Genomic DNA, 23945 nt, shown 5'->3' with positions numbered 1-23945 from the left:
GTGCATATACATTTAGTATTGTAAGTTCTTCCTGTTGTACAGATTCCTGGACAAATAAGAAATAGCCTTCACTGTCTCTTGTGACCTTCTTCACTCTGAAATCAATGTGGTCTTATTCGAGGATGGCTACCCCAGCTTTTTTATGGGAGCTGTTTGCCTGTAGGATTGTTTTCCAGCCTTTGACTCCAAGCCTGTGTTTGCTTTAACTATTGAGATGCTTTTCTTGCAGGCAGATGAATGTTGGTTCAGTTTTGTAATCCATCCTGATACTCTGTGTCTTTTTATTGGTGCATTTAACCCATTGACGTTGAGAGAGATTATTGTTATGGGGTTTTGACCCATTTTTCTGTTGAAATTTGGTGTATTTGAGGGGCCTGTCTTGTCTTAATTTTGCCCATTTATTTGCTCTTTTAACCATGGTTTTGAGTCTATGAAGTTCCTGAGCTGTTATTTGTCTGTGAAACTGTGCTGTGTGTTGTTCCTTCTGTTATGAATAAAGTCTCGCTGGGTAAAGTATTTTTGGTGAGGCATTTATTTCATTGAGTTTTTTCACTATATCCCACCACTATGGGCCATGAGGGTTTCATCAGACAAATCAGCTGTGAATCTTAAGAATTCTCCTTTATAGGAAATTTCTTTCTTTGATCTTGCTGCTTTCAGAATTTTGTTTCTATCTAAGGTTTTGGTCATTTTGATCAGGATGTGTCTTGGGGTATTTTTATTCGGATATCTTCTAACTGGTACCCTTCGGGCCTTCTGAATGTGGTCACATGTTTTCTTCAGCTCTGGGAACGTAGTAGCAATGGTGTCTTTGATGTCTTTGACAGTTTCTTCTTCATCAGGGTTTACTTCCTATCCCTCTGGGACTCCAACAATTCTTATGTTACCCCTCCTGGCTTCATCACCATCTTCTCTTCTTATCTGTTCCAGAATTGTGAGTCTCTTTTTCATTTTCTGATCTTTTCTGGAGAGTCTCTGGACTTCATTTTCGAGCTCACTGATTCTCTCCTCAGTAGCTGCTGCTGAATTTTCACTTCGACTGAGTTTTTCAAATCGCCTACCAGGTTTTTCAGGTCTGACATTTCCGTTCGCATTTTCCTCATTTCTACCTTCAAATCCTCTTGTCTTTTATTGGCATTGCTTTCCATTGTTTCTTTTAGCTCCCTAGCATCCTCAGTAGCTCCCTTCTAAATTCCTTGTCAGAGAGGTTGTCTAGCACTTCATTACTGTTGGTGTCTTCTAGGCTAGCCTCTTCAATAAGAAAGCATGGTGGGCTTTTGCTTTGCTTTACCATTGTGGCCAGTGTGGTTTAGACCTTCACTCTTACTATTACTGTTCTGCTTGAAATGCAGAATGAATTGAGATGGGCTTAATGAATTATTGGCTAATGTGTTTCTGGTGGTTAAGCTAACCTAGTGAAAGTTCCATCTAAGAGGGTAACTTATGGTTCCTATGAGATATGTAGTGGGAGAATAACTCATGACTGTGTTAGCAACTGTGACTCTGGGAAGGGGCCCTGGTGCCGGACCAGCATCTGGTTGAATGAGGAGTGCTTGAAGCGGTTCAGCTTTGTTTTTCGTGCGGTGTGCCTCAATTCCCGTCCCGCACAGACCAAGGGTGAAAACAGGCCATTCTCAGGGGATCTAGTTAACCGCACAGGCTCAGGAAGGGGCCCTGGTGCCGAGTGGGAACCTGCTTGAATGAGGAGAGAGTTCTCAAAGTGGTTTAGCTTTGTTTTCATGTGGTGTGTCTCTATGTCAGTATTTTCAACCAAGATTATACATGAGGATTTCCTGTGGTGCCATTACCTAGACTATAGTCCCAAATCAAGTTTCAATGAAGGGGCAACTGAGTGTTGGTATTTTATGTTTTATTTTTGGGCCACATCTAGTAGTGCTCAGTGTTTAGTCATGACTCTGCACTCAGAGATCACTCCTAACTGTGCTCAGGGCATCATATGGCATGTTGGTGATCAAACCCAGGGTCCACTTCATTCAAGGCAAGCGCCCTACCTGCTATAGTATTGTCTGGCCTCTGAGTTTCAGTACTTTCAAAAATCTCTCCAAATATTGAATAATAAGATATTGGATTTATGTCCATGATAAACCATTACTGATACTATAGAAAGCAAAAAATAAATAATCTCTCCAAACAATTTAAACATACATAAAATAACCAAGGTTAAGCCTCTGTTGTCCAGTTTCCTTTTTACTTGTTCTGATATAACAAAAAGTAGCTCAAAGCCAACAAAAGCTGACAATTGATATTTAATAGGAAGTGTCTCACTGTAGAGGGGATGGAGGGTGTAGAATGGAGAGGGAAACTGATGCATGGTAGAGGGAAACTGATATGATGCTGGAATTTTGTTTTGCATGAACTTTTACCATTATCAATATAGTAAGTAATAGTCCCCTTGGTAATTGCAATAATAGTGTGTTTCCCTCATTCACAGCAGACCTGGGTTTGATCTTCGACATCCAATATCGTCCCCCCAAGCCTACCAGGAGTGATCCTGAGTGCAGAGCCAGGAGTGAGTCCTGAACATCATCGGATATCACTCCAGAACCAAATAAAAATTTAAAAAATAATGGTACTTAAAATAACATAAAAAATAGAACAAGAAGTAGTGTCAAATTGGTATTCATTCGAAGTGGAGTTTATGTTCCTTCCAAGATTGTACTCACTCTGCCTTTAGAATATAAGGCTCTGACTCCTCTATATAGTTGCTTCCAAACCTTGCTATGCATCACATTATTCTGAGATTTTTATTAAGGGTAAACAATCCTGGGCCTACCTAATGACTATGGAATGAAAATCACTTAGAATAGAGTACAGCAATGCACCTATACATAGAAAAGACACGCTTGTTAATTTATCAGATGGTTTGTATACAAATCAATAGAGTGTCTGGAATGACTACTCCACATAGTTCATTTATTGACTTGAAATGATACTAAAAGTCCACCATTAGAGACCCTTTTTCAAGTTATTATCCCTAACAGCCTATGTTCTGATGAAGAACACATGTTCCACTACTAGTTCCTAAGGTAGTCAGAAAGTCACAGACTGTCTCTTCACATCAGTTTCCCTTTTGTTTAAATGAAGGTAATGATGCTTATCTTAATTGTAATTGCAAAAGGTCCATGGAGAAAACAGAAAGCCATTTGTCAACCCCAAAATGCTGAAGTGATAGTGTGAAAATATTTATAGGTCAGAGACTGGAGGGCAATGTTCTAGTCCTGTTACTGGGTCAACTTGGCCAACCTATACTCTCTAAAGCCCCAAACCTCTGTTTGTAATATGTAAAATTTGAACTGTTGTATATGGACCTATTTGTTTTCAGTGTTATTAATGAAAATATGAAAGACCTCTTCCACGAAAATAATTTACCAGTTTATCAAGTTATCTTGCTGTGTTCTGAAGCATAGAGCAGAAGTTCTTCATGTTTTGCAGCATAAGGGCAGAGGGAAAGGGGTAGATTGTGGACTTGTCATGGAAGAAAGGTACAGTGTTAGAGTGTTTAGGATAAGGTCTTGGGAAACCTGAAATAAAGGACAAACATTTCCCGCACCTTTGAAATTTCTGCTGTGGTTTATTTCTACTATGGAATTTCTCCTGTGGTCCTCAGTGTTGCTAACTGGGGTTTCCAATGGCCCTGCTCCAAAGAAGGCTTACTACTGCCTTACTCAGCAACATTCTTCTTGGCACCTATTGTACATCAGGCATTCAGGGGTATAAGAGGTCTATGGGTCCCAGTCTAATTCCAGCCTCTGGTTCTCCTCTAGGTACTGGATCTTCCATTTCCCCTCTTCCCTTTGTTATACATCTGGCTCCAGGTCAAATGTGGAGTTAGTTTTAGCCAGCAGGTCTGAGAATGTCCATCTGTTGAGCCAGAGACAATCCAATCAGGAGCTCATCTATCAGCTGAGCCCACGCCAGAACTAGAAAAGATCATAGCATGTCAGGCCACCCAGGAAGCAGGGCAGGGGTGGGAGATTTTTTTTGACTGAGACAGTCTGAGGAGTTGGGGGATCCAAAAAGGGAACAAGGATTGCCTTGGTTATTCTTCTGAGTACCACAAACTCTTTTAGAGACTTCAGTATGATCCTCTTTCTTTGTATGCCCCAGTCTCCGTTTCTGTAGCATAAAAGGATTGGTTTAAAATATCTGCACTGCAAACTATTCTGCTTAATAGTACATATAGTAACCATCTAATCCCACTCCCCATACAGAGTTTGAGTCTCTTCCACAGCATCCCATAGTGATTGCATAAACGCTCTCATACTTTTCAGTGATGAGAAGTTCACTTCCTCTATTGGAATCCTGTTTTATCTCACCATAGCTATATACTTGAAGTGTCATTTGAAATTTGTCTTCCTGTGACTTTCATTAACAAGTTCTATTTTTATCTACTGGGGCTAAATATCTCTCAGAGTATGAATTTGGAGTTCATGTTCTTCTAAAATTGCTGTTTTCCTGGACAGCTAGTTTCTTCAGTTTCAACTAAGCTCACACATACTGGTCTATAATCCCTTTAATGTGTGGGGTCCACAATTAGACAGAATCCCTGAATCAGATCTTGGCAAGGCTTCAGAAGGCCAGAATATTGCTGACTCTTCCACAAGCAAAGTGTTTGTTGTTGTTGTTGTTGTTTTCAAAAAAAAAAAGACTAAGATCGCACTACTTTCATCATCTATATGGTTTCCTTTAGCTTTCCAATCACTTAGAAGAAGGGACCCCCTTTGATTTCTTTGTTACTTCAGAGCCTAAACATGGTTCTTGGCCTAATTGCAATCATAATTTGTGTGTTTGGGTAGTCAAGGGTGAGAGGCATATGTGCGCACACATGTATGGATCTAGAATCTGAATCAGAAGAGTATGTTGAGCCATGAAAACATTTAGCTTATTCATATATATTTCATTAAGTCTCCTTCCTTGCCTACATATGATCTTCAGTGAGGGTCTGATGTATCAGTCAAGTGGCATTGCTGTCTCAGAGAGGCTAGTTGTTCTAAATCTGGCCTTCCAGAATCCGGGGAATCCTGTGTGTCTTTCTGTGTGTTGGTGTTATAGGTATTCCCTAGTGTCTAACAGAGACAGAAATTAGTGGCTGTGTCCCACACATTGCAGAGGTGACCCAGGGATGTGACTGAGGTGGTAGGAAATGACCATGCCCAGCAGTCAGCAGGGGTGTTTGTGGGAGAGTTATGGTTAAGCCCTTATCATCTGACAGCTGTCTGAGTAAGAAGGGAGAGCTTGCTGGTATGTCAGGAATATGTGGTACTTGGCCTTATTTACTCTGACATAACCCATTTCTGTGTGTATGTCCTCTTACTACTCAACTGTTATCAGTCCCAAACACCACCAGGAAGTTGGCTCTGTCAGAGCTCAGGAACATGGAAAGGACACTTGTATGGTTTCACCATCATCTCTTTGAATTCTGGTGAAGAAATTAGTGACAGATTTTAGGACTAGAAGGGTAGGGTAGATGAAAGGAGAGAGAAGTAAGGACATGAGCCATCTTGAACAAAAGGAACCAGAAGGGATCTCTCCAGACATGTAGCCCCAGATGGGACATTTTTCAAGTCAACATACACTGCTGTTGGAGTTGCAGGGGCATGACTGGGTTTGGGAATCATTTGAATTCTAGTACTGCTTTTCCTGTTTTCTAGCTGCCTGGACATTTTTTCATGTATGAAATCAATGGAGATATACAAACCCAGGGAGCAGAGATCTCTTGTTTTCCTCTCTTTTCTCTCTAAGGCTACCAAAGAAGGAAGACAGTAGTTGGCTGGAGTGTGGGTTAGGAACAGCATCTGGAAATTTCCAACAGACTTGTCCTGAGGTGGGAACAGGGTCTCTTTTCTTTCAGATCCTTGTCCTGTCTAGGAAGTCCAGTTGTTATAGAAGATAGGAAAGGGTGGAGGGGACCAGGGATTGAATCCTTTTATGTGACTTCTTCACTAGCTCTATCTACTACTTTGAGATTCATACCATTAGCTATGGAATAGTTCTTGAAATTCAGCCACAGTCTGAAGACACAAAGCCTAAAAGACTCTTCTTCCATTCCCTATTCAAAGAGAAGGCCAGTTCATAATGCAGGAGAGGAAACTGAAGTTCTCTTTAGTGACTTGTCTAAGGTCACTCAACTGTGGTATTGACAATGATTCAAATCCACTGAACTCTATCTACTGTCCCTTTAATCTTATCTTCTGTAGGGTGGGGGGTGGACAACACCCAGCTGTGCTCAGATATTACTCCTGATTCTGGCTCAATGATCACTCTTGACTGTGCTCAGGACACCATAGAGAGTGCTGGCAACAAAATCAGGGTCTGCCCCATTCATGACAAGCACCTTACCCACTATACTATATCTCTGGCCTCTAATGTTTATTATCTTTATCCTACCTCTGTCCCACCATCCCTCAACATCCTAGGCCCTGGCTGTGACAGACTCATGATTTCCAAAAAAGTGTCTGCAATTTCCTGCAAATTAGTTGACTTGTAATACTCACCCCACCCCATTTACCAAACTCTTCCCATTGCTACCCCTTCTCATTTCCTGGGCCTCTGGAAATCCTCTTTATTCTTCAGAGCTGTTACAATACCTTTGATTCCTAAAAACTAAATGATTTTTTGCAAAGGGGGTTGTGCAGCACTATTGTATTATGTCACAGGGTGCCATACTAACAGAATGAGAAAAACCTTGAAGTTGTCTGAGATGTGCTCTCTCAGTGTACTCTGAAGAACCTAGGATAACCAGAGAGGAAGGAGCTCTACTACTTTCTTACTTTTTCCTCTAGGCCTTTATTTCACAGTCTCTTTCCTGTTTCAGGGTCTCAAGTTTTAAACTCTCTCCATTACTTCTCTTCTCCCAGGGGGACCTAATTTTTGGTGCATCCTTAAGATAGTACAGTTGAACTTTTAACTGTATGGGGGCCAGAGGCACCAACCCCCATACAATTGAAAATATACACATCTAACTTTGGACTCCCACAACATATAACTACAGTAGTTCTTTGGTCTCTTATCTATGAGGGAATTGTTTTTGACTTTTTCCACCTATCCCAAAGGCAAATAAATACCAATATCTCTGAATGTTGGGCCAGAGTGATAGTACAGCATATAGGGCAATTTCATTGTAGACAGGTGACCCAAATTCAATCCTAGGCACCGCAGATCCTCTGAGCCCAGCCAGGAATAATCCCTGGGCCCAGAGTCAGGGATATGTACTGTGCACCAGTGTGTGTGGATGCCTCAAATTTCGTGAATTCTCAAGTTTCTTATAGTCCCTCTGTATCTGTGAGTTTGAACCTCCAGAATAATTCTTATATCTGAGGTTGAATCTGTGAATACAGACGTTTTAAATTGAAAAAAATCTGCATGTCAGTGAATCCCACAGGATTGCCCTTTCATGGGTCAATTGTGTTTTTAATTGTCTCCAAGTCTTCACTACAATGTCCCCCACTCACCTGAAACTCAACATAGCCAAACTGAGTCCATAAACTGCCACAAGCTCCAAACCTGCTCTTCTTTCTCTATCCCCTTCTAAGTAGATAGCATCATTATACCATCACAAGAATTTTCATTCCTCTTTTTTCCATGACGCTAACTGCATTCAGTCAGCCAACAAGTCTTACCCATGCTTAATTCATCCACTTGCCCCTGCGTCCAAAATGAACTAGACTTTGTGATGTGATCTGTAGCATAGTTGCCTCCTACCTCCTTCCAGCTTCTTTAGTCTGTTATCAATATAGCCTGTCTAGGTTAGAAGAAATGTTCTCAACGGCAAATAAGATCATGTTACTACTATGCTCAGAAATCTTGGGTATTAAGAGTAAAATACAAAAGTTTGTAGGATCTCATTGCTCTTCTGCCCTGCCTTATTAAATGTTATAGGTCCTCATCTTCTTCCAAACATTGTCTGGGAGCACCTTCTACTCAAACTCTTGTCCTTTCATTCTTCACCTAACTCACCTACAAAGCCTACAGATCTCTAGTTATGCTGCACTCTGTATAAGTCCTAGTGCGCAGTTCAGGAGCCACATCTTTCTGGAAGCTTTCTCAGATTTATTTTCCCTTGAAGTCTATTAAATATGCCTCTTATGGTCTTTGTTCTCTCTCTACCATACTCAGCACTGCCACCCTGATATCCATGGTTTCTCATGGATCATAATTACGTAGGTACTTGATTGTTTCTCCTACAAAACTAGGGGCTGGCAAATGAGAACCCACAGGCCAATTCTGGCTTAATTCCTTTTATCCAATAAAGTCTTATTAGAACATAGTCATATCCATTTGCTTACATATTATCTATAGCCATTTTTATACTACAAGGGTGGCATTGAATACCTATGATAGACCAAAGGGTTCCAAATAGTTACTATGTGGCCCTTTACAGAAAATATTAAAGACCATTTTTGGCATGAGATTAAGGTCAGAATTTGACTGGTTAAATTGGTCCTCCAAACCCAGCACAAAGACTGTTGGCAAATGGAGAAATATTTTTTAATTTGTGCTTAGATGTAGAATAAGTCTGAGTTCCACCCAGGATCTGTGACTCCTCAAGTTCTTGCTTTCTCAATTCTGCATTACCAGGAACAAGTATGAGGTCAAATCTCCAATGTGTTCTTAGCCTTTCCAAGAGCAAGGTCAGCCCAGAGGACAGAGAGACCATATGCTGGCTGTTGACCACATGCTAGATATAGGAAAGCACAGCAGGGCCTTGAGTTTGTTCTATAGGGGACTCTCTCACAGGTGTGTGGTTCCACATCAGGTTACTAAAGCAATGGTTCTGAATCAGGTCAGCTTGCCTCCCAATGGATATTGCCAATGTCTGGAGATGTTCTTAGTTGTGACACATGTGGCTGAGGGAGGTAACTCCTCATGGTACTTTGTGTGTAGAATCCAGAGATGCTGATAAGCATTTAAAATACACAGAAAAGCCTAACACAACAAGCCTAACACAACAAATATTCCACTCAATAAAAATGATACTCATAAAAGCATCGGGCTGGAGCGATAGCACAGCGGTAGAGTGTTTGCCTTGCATGCAGCCAACATGGCTGACTCGAGTTCGATTCCTCTGCCCCTCTTGGAGAGCCTGGCAAGCTACCGAGAGTATCTCGCCCCCACGGCAGAGCCTGGCAAGCTACCGGTGACATACTTGATATACCAAACACAGTAACAACAAGTCTCATGATGGAGATGTTACTGGGCCCGCTTGAGCAAATCGACGAACAACAGGAGGACCGTGAACCATGAATAAAAGCACCAGCTGGTACTGAAGTTAAAAATGTCTGCTTTCAAGCAAGGGTTCTCAGCCTTGTGTACATTTTAGAAACATCTGAAACTGGCTTTAGTTTCAATTAGAACGGATCTATTGGCTGGGGCCCAATCAGGACATTTTTGTAATCTCCGGTGATCCTGATGTGCATTCTGGCTTAATATCCTTGGGGCTAAAGTCAACTCTGAAATGAAGTTTCCAAGAAAGGATGGACACACCTAGTCCCTAATCACCCAAGACTATCTTTCCCTCAAACACTTGGTCACATTGTCTGGTCCTGGAACCTACCAGACATTTTGGAAAATCAAACTGCTGAACTTCTGGAATATCTCTGAATTCTAAGGAGCCACTGTAGTCCTTCTTATCCCCTATCCTTCCCCTGTCCATCTCTGTGGGAAGGAGTTGTTGAACCAGAAGGTAGGGGTTAGGAAGCACAGCTGGGATTCCAATCACCTCCAACCACAAAAATTCATGATAAGGCCAGCTATCCCTCTTCTCCCCATTCCAAGCCAGGCTATCAAAAGAAGCACATACCCCCATTCCTGAAAGCAACCCAGAGGGCCCAATCTGATGTGGAGACAGGGACTGAGCAATGTATATGGTGGGAAAGAAGGGCCCCTTAATTTCCCAAGCTGGCTCAAGTTTGGGGGTTGGTTTGAATCTCTCTGCACCTCTTAAATCCATTCAGTCCCTGGTTCTAAGTAGATTCCTAAACAGGTAACAGAAAGTGCTGGGAAGGAGAGTAGAAAGTGAGGGTTTCTCATCATGGGACCAGTTTGAAGTTCCCTCTAAAATTGACTTTACACAGACTTATAGTTAGTACTACACTGCTTGCCTTGGATGCAGCTCACCAAGGTTCAATCCCGAGAATCATATAGTAAATAAGGAGCCTGGAATAGGCCCTGAGCATGGCCAGGTGTGTGCAAAAGGTCTGCAAGCAAATGATTGAATAAATAAATAGACAAATAAATCAGTGAATTTACTGGGGTAAAACCTACTCTGAGATACTACCTCCAGCCCCTCCTCAAGATGGGTGGGGACATTCCTTTCTGAAGAATTCCCATACCAGCTTCCACTCCTCAATTGGTTGAGAGATGTCATGACCCCAAGCTGGGAAATTATGTTCAACTCAATTATGAAGTTCTGGGAGGAGGGGCTGCCTGAGGAAACTGAACCAAGCTTTTAGCAGATGCCAATCCAGGGACTGATAGGATTTAAGGTTGGAGTTGCCTAGTTAAGCCAGAATATGACAGTGTGCCTACAAGGAAGCAAGTAAGCTTGGCCAGATCTGGGCTTGATGGCAAGTTTTTGGAGCTTCTGCTGGGAAGCTGTTGCCAGAGGGACAATACAGAGTCACAAACAGATTGAAGCTAGAGGCGGATTCCTGCCACCCAGCATTTACCCTAGTGGGACTCTCAGAATAAAACCAGGGAAACTGCTCTGCTTGATGAGGGGAAATGCAGGGGCCTGAGAAAAGAAATACTGGTAGCATTGGCACAAGACCTTGAAACAAGAGGGAGAAATTGTAGATGACAGAGAAATCAAGTGGAAGGGCAAAGAAGAGGCAAATTTCCAGAGGTATTCAGGGACACACTGCACTGTGGACAGAGCACATGATGTGAGCAAACCAAGGTCAAAGTTGTGGTGGGTATTGTGGCTTGTGGTTTGAATTGGAATGTCTCTGTACACACAAACAGGAAACAAGACTATCCTGAAAGCCACAAAGCATTGTAGTTCTATTGGAAGAAGGTAAGTGATATAACCAGATTTGACATGTGTAACATTTCTTCCTCATTAGGTTGAGTTCTGAATGGGGACATTGGAAGGCCCAAGGTCTGAGGATTAAAGACCTTCTGAAGTCTGGTGTCATAGTTCATGCAGTTGATGTTAGAGAGATTAAAAGCTGAAGAAGAGCCATTGTGGCACTATTTTGCTTGAATGTCACAAAGAGGTAGACTTTTGTGCTATTGGAAACTCACACCAGTTTCACTCACTAGCGAAAATCATTCAAATGCAGTTCCAGGGAGATAGTACATGGGTTATGGTGCATGAAAGTCTTATCTCTGGCACCATATGACCTTGCAAACATGTATCTATACAGACCTGAAAGTCCTCAATACATTTCTGGTTGTGACCCTGGAGGATGCCATGCTAATACGCTTGACTCTGGTGCTCTTTAAGGCCTAAGTACTACTGCATTCTCAATCCCTAACATTGATTTATCAGTCCAATTGGTCAAATATTTCCAGGAGTAGCCGCAGACACCTGGAGCATTACTTGAAAAGTCCCCCACCCCTCTCCCCCCAAAAAATTCAATTGGCTTGAAGCTGGAGAGATAGTACAGGGTATACAGCATTTGCCTTGTATGAAGTCAACCTGGGTTAGATCCCCAGAAGCATATATGGTCCCCTGAGCACTACCAAGAATAATATCTGAGCACAGAGCCAGGAGTAATCCCTGAGAACAGCTGATATGCCTTCTTTCCTCTATCCTCCCATAAAGAACAAGCATTTCAGGGATAGGAGAGAGATAGTATATCAGGTAAGGCACTTGCCTTGCACACAGCCAACCTGAATTAGATTCCTGGCACCTTGTATGATCCTCTGAGTTCCCCCAGATGTGATCCCTGAGTATGGGCCTGGGAATAATCCATGAGCTCCAACTGGGTGTGGCTTCCCCAAACAAAACAAAAACTAAAAAAACGCAAAGAAACAAAACATTCTAATGGCTCCTGATAGCTCTGAGGATAGATTCTATGCTCTTTCCAGCAGCTTAAGAAGTCCAGGTGCTATAGTACGCAGTAATTTCTCCAGGTACATTTCCTACCAGGTATATTGTCTCTGAATCTTTTAATTTATTATTTTTTATTTTAGGGCAACACCTTGGGATTCTCAGGAATTACTCCTAGCTCTGTTTATAGGTATCATACCTGGTGACCTCATGGAACTATATGGTGTGCCATGGATCAAACCCAGGTCAGCTATATGCAAGGCAAATATCTTATCCACTGTACTATCTCTCTTTCCTATCTCTGAATTATTAGCTTGGATCATATATGTGGCTTCTTTCACTTTCATAATAGCTGCATTTTCTTACCTGTATCCAAAGTGTGGCTTCTTCTCTTTACCTGGAATACTCCATTGAACATTCCCTGTATTCCCCAAAACCTAACTTGACAACCTCACACACTGTGCTCCGTGTTGTTCAGTTTGCTGAGAGTCTTCTATAGTCTCCACCCCTTTTATAGGCTCACTAATGCCCTAGGAGAACTTCCATCTCCATCTCCCCTGTAATATGCAGTGATTTTCTTTGAACTACAGGTGGCAAGGGCCTTGATTAACTTGATATGACCTGGCCTCTGTTCAACGAACGCCAATGGAAATAGAAGGACACATTGAGTATGAAGCTCAGGTGAGGAATGGTGGTATTATTCCTAGAGACAGAATGTATTTAATTTGAGGGAACTGGGAAGAGATGATATTAGAGCAGGACTAGGTGAACTAGAGGTATCTGAAGTCAACCCAGAGGAAATATTGAGTAAGCTGTCACCTCTGCTGAGAGGTGAGTATTAAAGTTGTGTATTGAATGAACTTGAAACTTTAGGTATTTTTGATTCCTAAGTAAACAGTCAGATAAGAACCAGTCTATTTTGAAACACTGTTGGCCAAAGACATGACAGGAAGATGTGGAGGGAGGCAGCAGGAGGTGGCGCCCTCCCTCTGTGGGGTTGAGGGGGATCCCTCCTCTGGAACTGCCCCAGCTGTCACACAGCTCTGCAGCGAGAGAGGGCATTGACTGAGCAGGGAGTGGTGGGGAGCTGTCTCTAAGGAATACTGGACAAAATAAAGGGCCTCTGGCTCATCTGCTCACCCCACTCCACCAGGTACCTCCTAGGTCTTTCTCCCTTGCCAGAGCCAGTGACCCCCAACTTTTCTGAATTTTCCTACTTTCCTGGACTCCCTAACATCCCTTTCACCAGCTATGCTTCCCTGCCCTGGCTGGCCTCTGTAACTCAATGCTCTAGCTCACTTCTTAGCTGGGCTTAGGATCCCTGCCAAACATTATTGTACTTTCTGGATCGGGGATGACTCAGGCTTCCATTCCCAACACCACCCCACCCCCATTCCCTGAGCCAAGACTGAGCAGAGGGAGAGGAGCTGAGGGACAGTTTGACTCTAGGAGCCAGAGTCTGGAGGAAGCTGGGTTGAGTGGAGCAGAGTTCCTTCTGATGTCAACCATGTCAAAACCATGTGGGTGAGGTATGCTGCACAGGCTGTTAAGAGTGGAAGCTGCTGGGAGGCTTTGCAGACTAGCATTGGCAGTCTGACAAGAGAGTACCTATGAAGCAGTGGGCTACTAATTATCTATTGCATCGCAAACTAATCCATGTTTCCACAGGTCAGGGTTTCTCACTTAAAACTTTAGATATTTCACTGAAAAGGGAGGAACAGTAAAAGCACCTAGAGACCACAGGTCTGGCACAAAATTCTATTGCCACTACTAGCTTGCTGAGTCACCTTGGGTGAGTAATCACTTTGCCTGAATGAGCCTCTGTTTGCTCAATGGGGGATAGCAACAAGAGGCATCTCCCTAACTTACAGGGAGGATTAAATGAAGGTGCATGTTGAGAGTGCTTTGTATACAGTCAATGTTAAAAGCAGGGATGTTACATTTATCTACAATGGCTAAGATAGAGGAGAAGAAACAGGTGGCTCCCTACATTGCTGTCATCTGAGGGACATATTCCCCACTTTTTTTCACATGTAGCCACAGGATATCCTTGGGCCTTGGGCTGTGGAAAGCCAGGGCTCAGAGGTGGCCACATATTTTGCTGGAGACCTTTCAGCAAGCTTAACTTTTCTGAACCTCAGTGAGCTGCATACGGAAGAATAAAGAAAGGGGAAATGTATCCTCTCCTGCCTCCCCTCCCCATTTCAGTCTCCCTGCAGCTGGTGTGGTGATCAAAGGGAGTCTCACAGGAGGTGAGGTCCAGTGTTCGTCCCAGATGTGCTGGGGGTTGGGGTCAGAAGAAATGTGGTCATGTGGAGGGCAGGGCCAGACGGGTCTATATGTGTGATCAAAGGCACAGGGTGGGGTAGGGTAGGGGCTGAGTTCTTTGCATTGCTGAGGGTTTAGTGCTTTCTCTTGGTTGCCTGGATGCCTTGGTATCCACCTGCTCCCCAGTGTTCACCATGGGACTGTGCCTGCAATCCCCACTCATGCTTCATATGAATGAATAGCAAGCTATTAACCTGGTCACTAGTGGTTGATAAATCTGCTCATTCAGCTGTTGAGCTTACCTAGAAATCCACCTGCCACTTTGTCTGACTGCTGTATATGTTCTCCTGGGCCTTGAGCTCCTTGGACTGACTGAGTGGAGGAGTTTTGAAGCCCCAGTATGTGATATTTATCACTGTCCCTTTGCCTGGCACTTGTCAGCTTCAGGCTCGTGAGTGACCAGTAACTTAGTACCTCTTGACTCAGGACAATAGCTCTTAAGTGGAAGTGTGGGCATATAAAAGTGTTTTTAAGCCTATATTCTCTCCTGGGCCAGAGGAGGTAATGATAAGCTCTACTGCCTTGAAGGTTCATCCAATTGAAGATGGAAGCCAACATAGTAGTTTTGCTCTGGAGGAGATGAGGAAAGATGCATGCCCTTCTGTGTCTACTGCAGTATCATGGCAATTAGGACTGCCCATTCAGCCCATAAACATGCCTTATTAACAAACTCCAGGCCAGTCTATCCTGTTCACTATTTACATTTCTTGGTGGGAGTCCTTGGTAAGATACTTTTCAATCATTGTTCCCAGTAAAGTTCCCCAGTTAAGTTCTGTCCAGGCCAAGATCCCAACTCCCACACATGATATGCCTCCTCTAACCCTTGGTTTTGGCTTGGTAAGCCACCATGTTTTAGTAGAAAGGGGTTATAATAGATAATACTCTTATTTCCCTTGGGTATGATTTTTAGCTGTAAATCAAAGAAAAGATCAAACACTTAGCTCAGGAACATGGGAGAGATGGAATGACATCACAAAATTTAAAGGACAGCAGAGCATGCTTAACTGTTCTCTAGAGTAGTGTTTCTCAACTGAGAGAAATATGGTACTCCATGGGCCATTATGATAGTATAATAAAGCCACAATAAAAATTGGTAATTGAAGTGTCATAAAACAAGGGTAGGGTGCCTAGGGGGCTAGCCAAAATGATGGTGGCACAGGAAGGAAACGAGGTTGATAAATATTGCTCCAGGGATACTGGAACAATGCAGAGGTAGAAACCTTGGAGTCAGTTGGGAGAGGGGTGCTTTTTGTTGTTTTTTTTTGAAGATGTTATATATCCAGGGGTACCTGAGTGATTTTTTTCCTGAGAAGGCCAAATAAGTTTTTTTTTTAATTTTTATTAGTGAAGCACCATGAGGAACACTTGTAGACTTACAAATTTTTGTGCTTGGGTTTGAATTATACTACGATCAAATACCCATCCCTCCACCAGTGCCCATTTTCCACCACCATGGATCCCAATATCCCTCTCACCCCACATCCTCCCCATCCCATCCAGTCTCTGTGGCAGGGCATTTCCGTTTGTTCTCTCTCTCCTTTTTGGTGTTGTGGTTTGCAAAAGAGGCATTGAGTGGCAATCATGTTTGGTCTATAGTCTACTTTCAGCATGCTTCTCCCATCCTGGGAGGATCCTCCCAACACCCTTTATTTGGTGCTTCCTTCTCTATCTGAGCTGCCCTTTCCCCTAACATGCATTGCTGGCCTCCAAGCCATGGAGTAAACCTCCTGGTACTAATCTCGGCTATTCTTGGGTGTTAGTCTCCTATTTTGTTACTTTATGTTCCCCAGATGAATGCAATCTTTCTATTTCTATCCCTCTCTTTCTGACTCACTTCGCTTAGCATGATACTTTCCATGTAGTACCACTTGTATGTAAATTTCATGACTTCATCTTTTCTAACAGCTACATAGTACTCCATTGTGTAGATGTACCAAAGTTTCTTTAACCAGTCATCTGTTCTCAGGCACTCGGGTTTTTTCCAGATTCTGGCTATTGTAAGTAATGCTTCAATGAATAAACAAGTGCATATGTCACTTTGATTATACTTTTTTTAGGCCAAATAAGTTTGCCAGCCTCTGCTTTATGATTTTAAGTGCCATGTAGATAGTACTTGGATTTGTTTCAGGGCTGTTACTTTGGTTATTGGAGCAATATTGGGCACATAGCAAGTTCTCAAGAAATCTAACTCCTCTATTTAGCTAATATTCTATCACATTACTGAAGACTACCTATGTCCAGAGTAATCTGGCCTTGAAGGTAAATCTGGGGTTCCAGTTTGTTTTATGGCATTTTCTAGAAAGCTGACCTCAGGACTCCTCATCCATAAAATGGAAATAACTATTCCTGCTTCTGAGTTGGGCTGGAGTGATAGCACGGTGGGTAGGGCTTTTGCGTTGCACGTGGCCAACATGGCCGACCCTAGTTCGATTCCTCTGCCCCTCTTGGAGAGCCCAGTAAGCTACCAAGAGTATCTCGCCTGCACGGCAAAGCCTGGCGAGCTACCCCTGACATATTCTATATACCAAACACAGTAACAAGTCTCACAATATTACTGGGCCTGCTCGAGCAAATCAATGAACAATGGGAGGACAGTGACAGTGACAGTGACTTCTGAGTTGCTTGGAAAATTTTTTGATAGCTTAAGGGTTTTTCCTGGGATGTGAGAGATGCTCTTTAAATGTTAGTTTTCTCCCCTTTTCATGATAGAAGATTTTTCTATGTTTCAACCAGTAGCCCCAGACATTGTTTTCTTATTTAATGCTCACCACAGGCTTTGCCAGGTATGGTTCTAGCCATATCCACCTTACAAATATAGAAACTGAGGTCCTAGGAGAGTAATTCTGGTCATGAAGTAAGAGCTAGGCTAAGAAACTGAGTCCTTTTCTGTCTAGAGCCTTGCCATTTTCTCTAATGTAGTATTTGACTCTAACCATTAATAATAGCTTACAGTATGGGCAATATGATCTCAGCACCTCACTTCATTTCTACAAGTCTCAATTTCTTCAGCTGTCTAGTGGGAATCTGTATCCTAATTTCCAAGCCAGGGCAGTTGACTGCAGCAGCTGTTATTGGCCTGTCCCCCCGGCTTCTCATCTAGTGATTGACGGAACTGTGCCTCTGACCACCATTCTCACCAGGCATTTCTGGCAAAGTGGCTGGAACTCCAGCACTTTTACTCTCTTTCCAGGAAACATATCTGAATGTGAGTAAGTGAGAGGGACGTTATTAGAGGGATAACATTGGGTCAACTCTAGTTTATTAAAACAGTAGTAAATCATTAAAAAAATCTATTCTTAGCCACAAATAACTTTTGATTCACTGCTCAACTGATTGTAACTTGCAAGTGTGTTGTAGAAAGAATGGCATTTCTGATAGCTCACTTGCAAATGTGCAAATGGAATTGCAAATCATAACTTGTATTGTTATAATACTTGTGATTGTTCTTATCAATATACGCCTTGGAATTCAAAGGTTAAGATCTTTGGTTCAGAAGCCAAACTGCTTGAGTTAAATATTGTTACTGCCACTTTCTAATTTCATAATACTGGGAAAGTTACCTAATTTCTTTGTTTCTCTATTTTTATGTCTACCAAACGTGGAAAATAGTGATATCTTCTTCTTAGGACTGCTTGATAATCAAATGTAATTATAGATGTAAGCTATGACATACCGGCTACATCTGACTCATTACTTATTTTTATAAATAAAGTTTTTGGCACATAACCAGGTTTACTTTTTTACCTATCATCTATGGTTGTTTTTAAGCTATAAGAGCACAGTTGAGTCGTTGTAATGGAGACTATACCTTCTGGTTTCTCACAGAAAATATCTGGTAGTCTCTGTGCTTGTTTAGACAAGAATTGCTCAGCGACTGTTAGCTATTATTATTTAATTTCATTCTTCCCAAACACATTCATAATATAGAATGGAATATAAATTCAGAGAAGGAAAATAACTTACCAAAACTTACACAGCTAAGACCTTTGATTTCCAGTCCTGGAAACTTTCTAGTAGATGGCATTAATCAGAGATCTCACATGTATGGAGTCTTGGGCTTGGAGTTCTTCCTGTAGGAAAAGGAAGGATCTGGTTTAGCTCCCAGGTCAAAGGGACTCCAGCCCAGGGACACTCCTGCCTCCCTTAGTAAATATTATGCCAAGTCAGCTGGCAGAGACCAACTTCTTCCTACCACTCAGGTCCTCAGAACCCTTCTCTGGTCTTCAATCATTACAAAATAACCCTGGTAGGTCAGGCTAACGTAGCAGCCTTACTGCATGGTTAATGTTTCTGTTCCACACTCGTGACTCTCATCTGCTTTCTGGCCTTGCTCTTGTTCATATAATTGCCTGGTTTGAGGCCATTTACATATCTTTTCACCTGTTCTCCTGTCCAATAGCAATTATGACATAATTTTGTTCTTCCCTTACCCTTAACCCTCTCAAGCTGCCTACTTTTAATTTCCTGTCTATTTCCTTTAAAAGGGAGCTAAGTCGGAGTAAGACAGGTTCAAATTTGTTGAAATGCTTACAGATGTTTATCCAGGGTTCCTGGATCCGGAAAGGTAGCTTGGGTACTAGAGACTACAGTGGCTGCTAGTAAACTCCATTTTCAGTCTAGATAACAAGTAAAAATCATTGGATTGGGTAGGAAATGAAGATATCTGATATTTGGCAGAAAAAAATATCTGATAGTCTGACCCCATTTCAGTACACCTCTCCTGAACCAAACTCCCACCATTCACAGAACTCATGGCCCCAGAAATAGGTGGTCCAGGACTATCTTTTTCTTTTTAATTGAATTTTTAAAATTGCATCACCATCAATTACAAAGTTACAAAGATATTTATGTTTGAGTTTCAGGGACATATTGTTTTGTCAGCGGCAATTCCTTCATCAGTGCCCACTACCCTACATCAATGTTGTCAATGTCCCTCCCACCCCACCCCCATCTCTGTAGCAGGCACTTTTCCTTGCCCCATTGTCTTGGTATTCCCTTCCCTAACTTTTCTTGCCCACACCTGCCCAATTGGAAAACTTTCTCCTAAAGACCAGTTCTCCTGCTCTTCATTTATATTTCCACTGGGCATCTGATATTCCCCTACAATGTTTCTTTGTATCCCACATTTGAGAGGAATCATTCTGAATCTGTTCCTCTCCCTCTGACTGATTTCACTCAGCATGCTACTGTCCATATCCATCCATGTTGAGGCAAATTGCATAAATTAATTTTACTTAAGGCTTAATAGCTTTCCCGTATGTGTAAGTACAATATTATTTTTATTCAGAGTTTGTGTGTATTCAGAGGCACACATGTTTGTAGGCTTATCATGTTCTTTAGACCACAGATCCTCTTTGACATAAAGTTTGACACATGATAGGTATCCAGTTAATCTCATTTTCTTACTCTATTTGGTGACATAAGTGTCTCACATTAAGTAGAGCTAATCATGTATACAAACAGTAAATATTACATTCATGTTTATCAAATGACTATATTGAGTAGGTGTGTTTTATCTGTGGGTGAGAGTTGTTGGTGTGTGTGCACTTTAGTTATAGAGTCAGTGCTTATGACTGTGTGTACAGCTTTAGCATGTGATGATTGTATATATTATATGGAAGTGGCTACAGATAGGAGTAGAGCAATTTTTTAGAATTTAAGATTTAAGCTCTGATGTCAGTCATACATGGGTTTTAATACCAGTTTTGTGCTTTCTTTTTTTGCATTGGTCCCTGGATTTATCAACTTCCTATTCTGTGAAAAAATGAGAGGGGAAATGACAAATTCACAGGAACATAGGTATCATGAAATGTGTTAATCAAGGCAAAACTCCTAGCACATAACCTGGCATATCATGAGTGAAAAGCAGACGGCAATTGTTGATGATTATGTTTGTGAATACATAGAAGGCTTGAATCCCATGGGAAGTGTCAGCATTTGTGAGCATTTATGCATTGGAGCAATTGTGAGACAAAGTGTGTGAAAGAAGAAGATCCTGATGGGAGAGACTGGAGGTGTTGGATGAACCCTAGAAAAGAATCCTGGGGAGCAGGAGCAAAAGATCACATGTATACATAGAGGGAGCTGTAAGAAACCTAGACTTTAGCATATGTGTTTGATGCCTCAATGATCTCTTTTCCTTTTCAGTAGCAGAACAAATTTCTTTAAAGCAGGCAAAAGACTATTTAGTTGGAGAGTTAGGAAACAGATCCCAACAAGGCAGCTTATTAGCTAAAAACTGGTCTCTACCAGGACCCTCCATGATAATCACTTGAGGCATGTCTATTCCTTGCACCCAAGAGAAGAAAAGCAAGACTTGGCAGGTGGGGAAAAGATAGTGGGATCCAGGGAACAGATTATGAAAGACAGGCTAGAAAGGAGACTAGGAAAGTGTCGATTTTCCAGGAATCACTGGGTTGAAAGGGATAGGAAGAGAAGCTATCTGAAGATAGAAATAACAGAGGGCTCTGGAGTGGAGGGAAGGAAACAAAGGTATTGGGAAAGCCTTTCTCCTTGAGCCTGGTGGAAATGTCTCTTCGGCCAATATTGCGTCCTCTAAATAAATCACTGGGACAGTTCTTGAGATGCTTCATGCTCCAGAGAATGGGCCTGTAGTTGAGAATATGGAAGGTGACCAAAAATTCAGGGTGATTTAGGTACACCTGGATATGTAGAAGAGTTGCTTTTCAACAAGGCTTCTAGGAAACATACACCTTACAACTCCGTAGTTCACTTCCATACCCTTTCCCCATACCCTCTCCTGTATCTCCTAATATCTCAGCACACCATCTTATCTATCCGTACCCTCTAGTCACTTCTGGAGTTTAACTAAGACTGATATGCCATGTACTTTTGGAGGGTGGAACTGGTTTCCCTTGGTATCTGCTACTGTAGGTCTGGAATTCTGTCCTTCTTTCTAGTACTCTCCATGATTAGCCTTTATCTCTGAGTGGGGAACCTTCACTGATCACACTTGAGGTGAACATCTGGGGACCTTCATATTTCCAGACATATGGTCATTGCCATCATCTTTATGATTTTTGTCTGAGAACCTATCAAATGCCTGTGGGCACTTAATGCATCAATTAAAATATTTCATTAGTGATAAAAATTATGGCGGTGATTATCATGACTAAAGAATATTGTGATAGTGTCAATGTTTATAATAAAGGTGATAATAGTAGCATGAATATTGATGGTGTTGATTAAGAAAATGTTGAAAATGACAATAGAGGTTATGATAGAGGCAATTGGTGGTGACACATATGATGGCAGTGTTTCTAATGGCATTGGTAATGGTTATAGAAGTAGTGGTGATGATGAAGATAATGGCAGTAGACATAGTGACAAGGAAGAGGGTAATGGTGATGATAATTGAAATGATAATAATGATGATGGTGGAAATAGAGATAGTAATATAGAGCTAGTCATTGTGGTGGAAAAGGTCAAGGCTATGATAGATGTAGTATGACTGTATCACTGAATCACTGTCATCCTGTTGTTCATCGATTTACTTGAGCAGGCACCAGTAGCGTCTCTATTCGTCCCAGCCCTGAGATTTTAGCAGCCTCTCCTTACACATCTTTACCAATGATTGGAGGCTCTTTCAGGGTCGGGGAATGAGACCTGTTATAGTTAATGGTTTTGGCATATCGATTATGCCACAGGGAACTTGCCAGGCTCTGCCTGTGCAAGCAGGATACTCTTGGCAGCTTCCCAGATCTCCAAGAGTCATTTCTCTCTATGATTTGTTGCCTACTATCTGAACCCTATCAAATATGGTGTGGTAATTATGGAAAATGGGTAGGAAGTGCCCTATGATGTGTTTGCAGCTGCACAGTCTGGAAAGCCACCTGGAGCATGGCTGCAGTTGGGTAGTGGAGGTCAGCTGACAGGGCCAGGTCCCTTGGGGCAGGGAGGGCTCTCAACCACCCCCCTCTGGAGAGCTGTGAAAACAGCTTGGCGCAGAGTCTGGTGGCATGGTTACGGGAGCTTTGTTTTATGCTCCATTGTGGTACTTCTGATATTAGAGGGAGTGAGGTGGTGGTTATTGATGGTGGTGTTATTTATGGAGAAGGCAGTGATGGTGATAGAGGAGGTGATGACTATGAGGTAGTGTTAGTGTAAGTGATGATGTGAGATGATGATATCAATTGTTGAGGTAAAAACTAAAGCAACAATGAAAACAATAATGATGTTTAAACAGGAAAATGGACTATGGTAATGGTAGATACAATTATAGTATCCAAGAGTACAATAGATTTACTCATTAAATTATTTTCTTTCTCCTGACTTTTTGTTTTATGGGGGCACTCGTGGATATACTCAAAGCTCCTGATTCTGTGCTCAGGGATCACTATTGGAGTGATTTGGGGAAACATTGAGTTGTCAGAGATCAAATTCACTCAATTATGTGCAAAGCAAGCAACTTATCTACTACACTATCACTCTGACCCATTCATGAGTTTTTCAATACCTTCCATCTTAGTTTTACTATACTATTTTTGGAGAATAAGAAAATTTGGCCAACCATTTTTTATGCCAATACAGTGGAGGGATTTGTTTCCCAAAGAGTATATGGATCCTCTAGTCTCATTTGTTGTTGAGAGAGGCATAATTCAGGGAGTTACTTTCCCTATTTGCACTAAAGTAAAAATGGCAGAGACTTGGCCTCAGAGAAGGACTAAAGTTAGGTAGTCTGAAAAACAGCCTAATGTGAGGAATGTAATGTTGAAGAATTACCTGATTAAGACTTATGTTATGTCCTACCTTTGATATGATGCCACAAGATAGAGATTAGGTAAGTGGACATGATTTTATTTTAGTCATGAACAACTTTGGTGTTCAATTTGTTGGCTTGCTAGTGAGGGAAAGGAGATGAATTTGTTTACTAAAATCTGGAGTTCTATTTCTAACGGTGAAGAAATGAGGAAAGGCAATTTGGTACAGGAAAAGACAATGAGATCTATGGTTTATAGAAATGTTGGCGTTCTCTCTCAGATTCCATGTAGTTCTCTGTGGGACTTGATCAAGGATGTGGGCTTCTGCAGTACTACCTTCAGCCCTCTATCTGCCAAGGCCATGGCTTCACACCCCTCCCCCATCCAGGCTATGGTTAAGCCGAGAGGAAACAAAGAGGAAGGGTTACTACTCACACTTTCTAGGAGGAATTTCCTTTCCCCACAGACTTGGAGTCCTTGCCTCCCCAAGGCCCTTCTTCTCTGTTTCTGAATCTCTAAAGGCCACTCATGGAAATTTATCAAAAAACAGGTTTCCTGTAGGAACTGAATCAGTATCAAGGCAATGATCACATGCCAAGAGAATAGACACATAATATTATCCAAATAGCATGAGCTTTAGAATCAGAACCAGGACCAAGTTCTAGATCTATTCCTAATAACTGAGTAGCTTTAGACCTAGTGATGCCACTATCTTAGCCCTAGTTTCTGTCTATAAAATGAAGATTCACCCCACAAACTTTAAGTATTAAGTGATATAAAGAATATAAGGTACATGATATGATGATATGCTACTTAGTACCTCATAGATATACAAGAGGCATCTCTCTCCAATCCCTTTCCGTTTTAAAAGGAGAGAGATT

The sequence above is a fragment of the Sorex fumeus genome, unplaced genomic scaffold (assembly GCF_029834395.1).
Source record: "Sorex fumeus unplaced genomic scaffold, SorFum_2.1 ptg000073l, whole genome shotgun sequence".
Lineage (NCBI taxonomy): Eukaryota > Metazoa > Chordata > Mammalia > Eulipotyphla > Soricidae > Sorex > Sorex fumeus.
This window is presented reverse-complemented; position numbering follows the sequence as displayed.